The 9,211-nt window shown below is 46.8% G+C and overlaps 1 long non-coding RNA gene across 1 annotated transcript; it reads right to left on the reverse strand.

Moving 5' to 3' along the window:
• Nucleotides 1-803: 803 nt before the first annotated feature.
• On the reverse strand, nucleotides 804-4,318 carry LOC127211432 (uncharacterized). The gene is made up of 3 exons (XR_007833425.1): nucleotides 3,800-4,318; nucleotides 1,635-1,697; nucleotides 804-944 (listed from the first exon to the last, which is right to left on the reverse strand). It is a non-coding gene; the product is annotated as an uncharacterized LOC127211432 (long non-coding RNA).
• Between the last annotated feature and the right edge of the window lie 4,893 nt (nucleotides 4,319-9,211).

Raw genomic sequence — 9,211 nt, forward strand, 5'->3', positions numbered from 1 at the left:
AAAAAATCTAAGACACCTTTCTCTGATATTGTTTAGTGTGTGTGTGTGTGTGTGTGTGTGTGTGTGTGTGCACCAAGCGTGTGCAGAAGCCAAGGGGGGCTTACATTGCTTCAGATCCTGTACAGCTGGAGTTAGAGGTGGTTGTGAGCCACTATGTGGGGGCTGGAAACTGAACGCAGGGCCTCTGCATGACGTGTAAGTACTCAACATTCCAAACCCTGCAGCTCCGTATGTTCATTGAATGACAACAGATGACATATAATAAGTGTGTCAACGTTTCCACAGTCCCCTCATCTGTTCCCGTGTAAGAGCGACACCTTCAAATTAATGTGTAGAAGCCCAAACTGGCTCACGGGATTGGAAAACAGCCTTGTAGAACATTCTGTTTCCATATGTCCGGGTTTTGAAGTTCTCCTGGATTTACAGTTCTAACCACTTTGGTACCTTGTATCTAAATTCTCTCTGGGTTGGGTAAATTTGGCATGGTCATCAGTGGTTTTTCTTAACGCACTCCGCCATATTGCAAGGCTCCGATTATCATTGTTGCCTGAACACAGTCGGGGCTGGGACATTCTGAGGTGGCTTTTTTGGCAGCTCTTTATATCACCCAGCACTATTTTCAGTTCACAAAGGACTTGAAACAGCGAATCCAAGAATAGATTTAAAGACGCTTAATGTAAGGATTGAACTTCACGTCGTTTGTCCTTTTAGTCGGAACACGTTCTGATTTTCTTATAAGAAAAAAAATTGAACTACCAAAGATAGGGAAGGGTAAAAAGAGAAATAAGGCGAGGTGGAGAGGAGGCCCCGCACGCAGAAGGCTGCAGTGTGCATGGAGGAGAGTGTCCAGGCTTGAGACTGGCGGCGGGCGGAGCCAGGAGCACATCGCTTAATGTCACGGTCTCAGCTTTCACTGATAACCGAATGCGGATAATAATTCCTGCCTGGGGAAAGTTCTGGATATTATCAATCTGCTGCCAAGAGAGATGGCGAGGGGGGAGGGGTGCGGAAACGCCGGAAGCTTCGAGGGGCTTGCGGTCTCCATGGAAACGCACCAGGAGAGAGGTGGGGTGAAGGAACCAGGAGTGAGGCGGGGAAGACACAAAGGGAGCTCCTTCTCCGAAGAGAAAGGCACGCGGAGATGGAGCCCTCGCTGCATCACGCGCCGATCTTGCCCTGAATTTGCGAAGGAAGAAATCTTCTTCGCACTATAATGTCACCAACCATTTAATTTACTAGTCCTTCCCAATAGGTTGGGAGGTCTCTCGAGGACAGGAATTAAGATGGTTTTATTTCTTTGTTCCCAAAACTCAGGGCAAAAAATTGTTAACTTTGTTGGCTGCTGTGGTCCAGGGTGGAGCTAGAAATGGTCCCATCTTTGCTTTTAGTCTTAATAATTTTTCTTTTATGTGCATGAGTGTTTACCTACATGTATGTACCCCTCGTGTGTATCTGAGTCCCTGGAACGGTAGTTACAGATGAATGTAAGCACCGTGTGGGTGCTAACAGCCGGACCTGGGTTCTCTGGGAGAGCAGCCAGTGCCCTTAACCGCTGAGCCATCTAGCCACAACCTCCGCTCTAGGCGGTCCCATCTTTAGAATATGAAGTCAAAGCCAGATGTGGTAGTTCATACCTGTAATCCCAACAATTGGTATATAGAAACAGCAGCAAATCGCCAGCCTGGCTTACTCAGACCCTGTCTCATAAACAAAGAAACAAAGACACACTTTGCTCAGTTTGAGACGATCAACTGCTGTCCTGTTCCACTAAGCTCAAATTCAGCTAGGCGTCTTCCACAAAGGATTCCAGATGATTCCTTCTCTCTGGTGTTAGAATCTGCAGTCTAATGGTCCTCACCTGACACGCTACATTTACCTGACAACTTTGACTGTTTTTAGGGGTTTCATAGGTCAGACTCACTCTTCTTTTTAGTGAGTCCTTATGGATAGGGTCCATCCCAAGCAGGGTCACAGCATGTGCTCAAGCAACACCCCCCACCCCCATGGAACATCCACTGGGGAGGTGCGGGAGGTGTGCCGAGGTGTGTCAGGAGCCACTCGAAATCCTGGGGGTGCCCCACATTTGGCTCTCCTGGACACTTGCCTACAGCTTGGTTTCAGTTGCCCCTGAGCACATGAAGGAGAGCGTAGTGGTGGCCTCCGAGATGAGGAGGCACCTGGGGCATGAGTCATTTTGGGGGGCAGATAAGCCACTATTGTCCTATAGACTTCTGCGCTATTCTGAGTCCGAGTCTCCCTCCCCCCACCCCGCCCCCGGCCAGGGCAGGAATTCAATAGGTCCCCCAAAGCAGAGAACCCTGTGGGTTTTTATGTCATGGAATGCAGAACAAGTTCTCCCATAAATTGCTGTTCTGTGTCTCCCCATTACTGTCCAGTTAAAATCCCACTTCTTCAAAGGGCAAAGGGAGGCTTCGGGGCCCGCTTCCCAGCACCAGCGCCACGTCTTGCCATTAACTCACCTTGTTACCCAAAGAGAGCTACTCCCAACTGCCTGTCCCCTCACCTGTGGTTCTTTCTGCGTGACCTCCCCCGCCCTGTCGTATGTCAGTATTTGTATTAGTACATTTAGGACTTGTTTCGGACAACATTTCCGGCCTGAAGTCCCTGGCCAGATTAGCCATCGCCTACAGACATCTATAGTGTGCCTATAGCATGCCAATAGCACACCCATGGCAGGCCTATAGGCATGAGCTACTGTTGCTTTTTCTTTCTTCTTTATTTATTTATTTATTTAGGTTTTTCGAGACAGGGTCTCTCTGTGTACCCTTGGCCATCCTGGACTCACTTTGTAGACCAGGCTCGCCTCGAACTCACAGCGATCCGCCTGTCTCTGCCTCCCGAGTGCTGGGATTAAAGGCGTGTGCCACCACGCCCGGCTCTTTCTTCTTTTTTTAAAGGTTTGTTTTGTGTGTATAGTTCTTTTGCCTTCGGGCGTATCTGTGTACCACATGTGTGTATGTGATGCTTGAAGAGGCCATTGGATCCCCTGGGACTGGCATTGTAGACAGTTGGAAGGCACCATGTAGTGGCTGGGAATTGAACCTGTGTCCTCTAGAAGAGCAGCCAATGCGTTTAATGGAAGAGCTGTCTCTCCATCCTTGCTACCATCTTCTTAAAGACAGACTGTGGACCTCATGGAGCCTGGCAAAGAACCAGTATCAATCAGTGTTGAATAGATAGATACAAGTGAATGTTTGAAAAAGAGGCCAGACTGCCATCTGGCAAAATGTTATAAAGGGGAATGGGAGATTCTAATAGTTCTAAGGTCCAATATTCAACGTTCTCTGAATTTTGGCTGAAGATGCAGACTGAGGCTCCCCTTCGCCAACAGCCCATTCCCCAGCTAGCCGCCCCCGCCCTATGTCCTCTGAGTGTTTGTTGTCAGGGACTCACACGTACATGTTCTGAACATAACCCGGAAAGCAATTTACAAGAAATAATTGCTGGTCGATGCAAGCCTGGCAGCCTCCGTGAGCTCAGACTATTTGTTTGTGCGTCAGCTCGCAGGGTTTCCTCTCCCTGCTCTGTGCCCTGGGGGAAGGGGATCCTGTCTCCCGCGGTGGGCAATTAGGTTCTAAAGCTGGACTTTGACCAGCCAACCCTAGTGAAAAACCTGCTCAGGGTGTGCAAATTCAAACCAGAAAAGCTGAGCTGAGCGGGGGTGGGGCCTCTGTGTAGCCTGTGATTTATAGGCAGCCTCCCCCACCCCCCGCCCGCCCCGATTCTGTTCCACCCGTGTCCACCCCATAGACACGGGGTCCTGAGGAACAGATCCTACCAGATTCTTGGGCTCTGCTCTGTGTGGGGTCTCTGACCTCTGTGACCAGAGTCCACAAAGCTTGTCTTTGTTCTTCAGGGCCACTTGTACTGAGAGGGAGGTCCCAGGGCGGCGGCGGCGGCAGCAGCAGCAGCAGCTGGAACTTGTTAAAAATGCAAATCTGGGGACTCACTCCAGCCCGCCTGATTTAGGCAGGGGTGAGGCGTGAGGAACAGCAAGGCTGCTCTTTGTTTATAAGCCCTCACACCCAGTCCTGCTGGCGCAGGTCTGTAATTCTAGGTACTCCGGAAGTCGAGGCAGGAGGGTCACACATTCCAGGGAAAACGGAGAGACTCCCTGTCTCAAAATAGAGTACAAAAAAAGGTGGAGGTGCAGCTTGATGTAGGGAGCTTACCCGTCATATGTAAGGCCCTGGGGTCCCACCCTCAGCACCGAAACCAAACCAAAAGCCATCACTGATTCTAATGCAACCAGACACTTGAGAACTGTTACCCCAGACCCTTGCGCCTGCATTCTTAGGGTTTGCAACTGTTTCTCCCTCTCTGTGAACAGACAGATAGGCATTAGCTGATTGTTCCACTGTAGAAAATACTCAAAAAAAAAAAAAAAAAAAAAAAAAAAAAAAAAAAAAAAAAAAAAAAAAAAAAAGAATTTTACTGATGAGGTTATCAAGGACAAAGGAAATCTGTCCTGTAAATAATGTCATAACCCAATGTCAGTGACTAAACTGCGACTGTCACCCATTTTCTACACACACACACACACACACACACACATACATACGACACACTCATACACACACACTAACATACACACACATACACACACTCATACACATATACACACACTCAAACATAAACCCATACACACAGCGCACACACACACATGCACACACTCACACACATGCACACACTCACACATATACGTACACACAACACACATTCACACAGACACACACACAGAGTCACATACACAACCCACCCCGACCCCACTATGGTGTTCTTTGTAATAACTTGCAGTTCCTGGGCCACGCTGGGTTTTTCTGAACTGCTTTTGAACAGGCTGTACTGTGTCCGTATCTTCCTCTGACTCTGTCTGACCTGGAACTGACTCATCAAAGATGAGTCATCTCTGCTCCCTCCTGCAGCATGGCCACCACCAGAAGTCCCGTTGCCTTTTTGTGTGTGTCTGCTTCAGACTCCTTCTGAGCCCTAACAGCAGGCTTATTCTTTGTTTATAGCAATTGCACAGAGCCTGGTTTGGTATAGACACCACAGAGTATATGTTTAGTGGACTGAGGTGTTATATTCAGTGTGCTGAACATACCCATGTTCCCCCCCACCCCACCGCCCACCCCACACACTTCACCATGTCCCTTTTGCTGGCTGGCTAGGGACCTATGTCTAAGAATGACCTTCTCAGTGTTGCCAAAATCAGTAGCAGGTCACGCCATGGTGAAATGTCAAGAGCAGCTTCAGGGCCTCCCTGCTCTGCTTTGCACTTCCAGGCAAAGCAAAAAGCCTCTGTTAAAGGCAGGAGAACAGCTAGGAGAGAGATGGTGGCAGTGAGCTTCCTGCTTGCTGGTTCCTCTGCTATCGACTTAATAATAAAAACAAAATATTAGAGGCAAATGAATAATAATAATAATAGTAATATAATAGTAATAATAGTTAATTTAGGGCACTTACCCCTTTGCCAACACTTAGGTTTTTTTGTTTGTTTGTTTGTTTTTTGGAATAAATATCTTTCCCTATGCCTGAGCTATTATTAGCTATTATTATTCTCCTTGTTTATGAGAGAAATTGAGGCACAGGTTACATTGTGTCAGAAGCCAGTTCTGAAGGCGTGTGGAGGCGCACGCCTTTAATCCCAGCACTCAGGAGGCAGAGGCAGGCAGATCTTGGTGAGTTTGAGACCAGCCTGGTCTACAAAGTTCAGAATAGCCAAGGCAACATAGAGACACCCTGTCTCATTAAAAAAAAAAAACAAGAACAACAAAAAAACCCAACCCAAACCAAACCAAACCAAAAAATCCAAAACCAAAACAAACAAAACAGAAGCCAGCTCTGACACACGACAGATAAACTGAGGTGGGGGTGGAGTTGGCGGTTGATCACTCAGTAGACTTTTCTTCGAGGGAACAAAACTTTATTCTCTGGGCCAATGAAAGACTTTCTGGGGCTGGTGAAAAACTCTCTGCAGGGGAAATCTTATACACACACACACACACACACACACACACACACACACACACACAGAGAGAGAGAGAGAGAGAGGATGAAGCAAGCGCAACAACTTTATTTTTTCTCCTATAGCTTATATATACCAACAAAATCCTTCAAGCGGTATAAAATTCACAATGTGGTTACATTACATTTTTCTTTAAGTGAATGATTACAATGAGTATATGTAAGGAAAAAAGTGTTCCCCAATACCCTCACATGATCAAATGTTTTACATATTATGGGTGAAAAACAAATTATTCCCAGGAACCCACATGCTTTTGTAACTAAGCAACTTATTATAGATTAACAAAATGTAAGCAAGAAAGAAAAATTTCTCAGCCAGCTTCTCTTACTGGCAGGCTGCAATTTGTGGTTACAAAATAAAAAGGATCAATTATTTTACTATTTATATTAAAAAGTAATCTTATAAAAAAAATTTAAAAGAATCACAAACCTAAACTTTTATATAAAAAATAACCAGTCATTTCTATTTTAAATCCTCAAGGTACACACCTACTCATTAATAATTTTTTATTAAATCATATTAGGGAGCTGAAGGAAAAAATAAGTACAAGAAACTGATCGTCACCTTGATCACCAGCCCAGCGTTAGCCAGCGAGGCACATCAGCTAGTGTTGGTCAGGCTGCCATGGTTCTTGTTCCCCGACCTTAAAAACTCCCCAGTTTAACTATTAACATTGTGCCTTTCTCAACTTCAAATTGTCCCCTAAAATTTTTTTATATCAAAGTCATTAGCAAAAACATCTTATCCTAACTTTACTAACAACCTACTTCTCCAAGTTCTTTCTAAGGGTGGTGACACTACTAACAATCTCCATCTCTGAGTCCTTTCTGACGGTAGTGGATGAATCATTAATCTGCTGCAGCTGCAGTGCTTGAAAAAGATCAGTCACTGTTATTGTAAGCGCCAATGACACTGCCCGGTGCGGGGCTGGAAGCCCCTTCGCATGTTCATATACCTCACAGATTAGGAGTGATGTGACGACCGCGAGGACAGCAAACAGCAATGCTCCACAACAGCACGACGTCCTCAGGACACGTAGTCCTCCGGGCGCTGCCCCTCCGAGGCTCACCCATCGTGGTGTGCTCCATGAAGTCCTCAGGACACGTAGTCCTCCGGGCGCTGCCCCTCCGAGGCTCACCCATCGTGGTGTGCTCCATGAAGTCCTCAGGACACGAAGTCCTCAGGACACGTAGTCCTCCGGGTGCTGCCCCTCCGAGGCTCACCCATTGTGGTGTGCTCCATGAAGTCCTCAGGACACGTAGTCCTCGGGGCGCTGCCTCCCAAGGCTCACCCATCATGGTGTGCTCCATGAAGTCCTCAGGACACGAAGTCCTCAGGACACGTAGTCCTCCGGGCGCTGCCCTTCCAGGCTCACCCATCGTGGTTGTACGACCCCGTGGACTGTTTGTTCTTCCTCTCACACAGACCTCAACAATCTAGCAAATGGCAGAGTCAGGATTGTAACCTGACATCGGACTCCATCATCAGTTTATAAAATGACCATGTTACATTGAAACATTTAGAATTTTATTTATTTTATACATATGAATATACTTCAAAGGTTTATTTGTATTTATATGTATGTATATGCGGGTGCCTGAGGAGGCCAAAAGAGGGTGTCAGATCCTCTGGAGTTGCAGGCTGGTTTTGGATGTGAGTAATGGGAACTCAGGGCCTATGAAAAAGCAGGAAGGACTCTCTCATTTCTGAGACATTTCTCCAGGTCTATTTTGTTATTGTTGTTGTTGTTGTTGTTGTTTTAATAGAGTCTCTCCATAGCTCTGGCTGTCCTGGACTAGCTTTGTAGACAGGCTGGCCTCGAACGCACAGAGATCCTCCTGCCTCTGCCTCCCAAGTGCTGGTGGGAGCCATTAGATTTATTCATTTTCTTTTTTGTGTGAATATTTTGCGATGGTGTCTGTGTGTGTACCACATGTGTGCTCGGTGCCTACAGAGGTCAGAAGACAGCATCAGATCCTGAGAAACTGGAATTACAGATGGTTGTTACCCACCATTTGGGTGCTGGGGCTTGAACCTAGGTCCTTTGAAGACCAGCAAGTGCTCTTAGCTACTCAAACTCTTCTTCAGCTCCTGTCTGTCTGTCTGTCTGTCTGTCTGTCTGTCTATCTATCTATTCTATTTACTTACTTAAGACAATTTCACTATATAGCTCTGGCTGGCCTGGATCTTGCTATATAGGTGGCCTTGAACTCCTATAGATCTGTCTGCCTCTCTATTTTAAATTTTAGTTGTGTGTGTGTGTGTGTGTGTGTGTGTGTGTGTGTGTGTGTGTGTGTGTCTGTGTCTTTGTGTGTGGGCATGTGCACTTAAGTGCAGTGCCAAATGAGGCCAGAAGGAGGAGTTGGAGTTGCAGACAGCACTGCTTGATGCTGGTGCTGGGAAACTAACACAGTTCCTCTGTGAGAGCAGTGCAAGAACTACTGAGCCATCCCCCCCAGCCTCCTCATCTGGAATTCTAAAGTCTCAGGCCTGGTAGTATACATGTACACTTAATCCCAGCACAGAGACAGGTAGATCTCTGTGAATTCAAAGCCAGCCTGGTGTACATGGCATGTTCCAGGATAGCCCTTAGGTGTCATTCTTTTTAGTTTGTTAAGGCAATAATAATAATTGCAATGTGTGTTGTTGTTGTCGTTGCTGCTGTCATTGCCGTGTGTGTGTGTGTGTGTGTGTGTGTGTGTGTGTGTGTGTAAGCCAGAGGAGGGTATTGACTTCCTTGAAGCTGGAGTCACAGGTAGTTGTAAGCCACCCAATGTAGTGCTAAGAATCAAATGGGTTTTCTAGAAGAACAGCCAGAGTCTTAACCTTGGAGCATCACTCCAGCCCTTTGTTTGTTTGTTTGGAGACAGAGGCTCTCTCTTGGCTTGGACCTGGACCTCAGTAGGCTAGGTGGACTGGCCAGCAAGCCCCTGGGATCCCCCTGTCTTTGCCTCCCAACACTGGGATTACAAGCAGAGCCACCACCTGCCTTTTTGAGTGGGTTCTTGCGCAGCATGCATTTTTACCAACTGAGCCGTCTTCCCTGCTCCCATTGAGCCTTTTATTTTTTACTTTTGCTTTGAGACAGGGTCTCATGAAGTTTTCTCATCTGGCTTTGAACTTTGACTCCTGGGCATCCCAAGTGATTTAGATGACAGGTCT

The sequence above is a fragment of the Acomys russatus genome, chromosome 29, assembly GCF_903995435.1.
Source record: "Acomys russatus chromosome 29, mAcoRus1.1, whole genome shotgun sequence".
Classification (NCBI taxonomy): domain Eukaryota; kingdom Metazoa; phylum Chordata; class Mammalia; order Rodentia; family Muridae; genus Acomys; species Acomys russatus.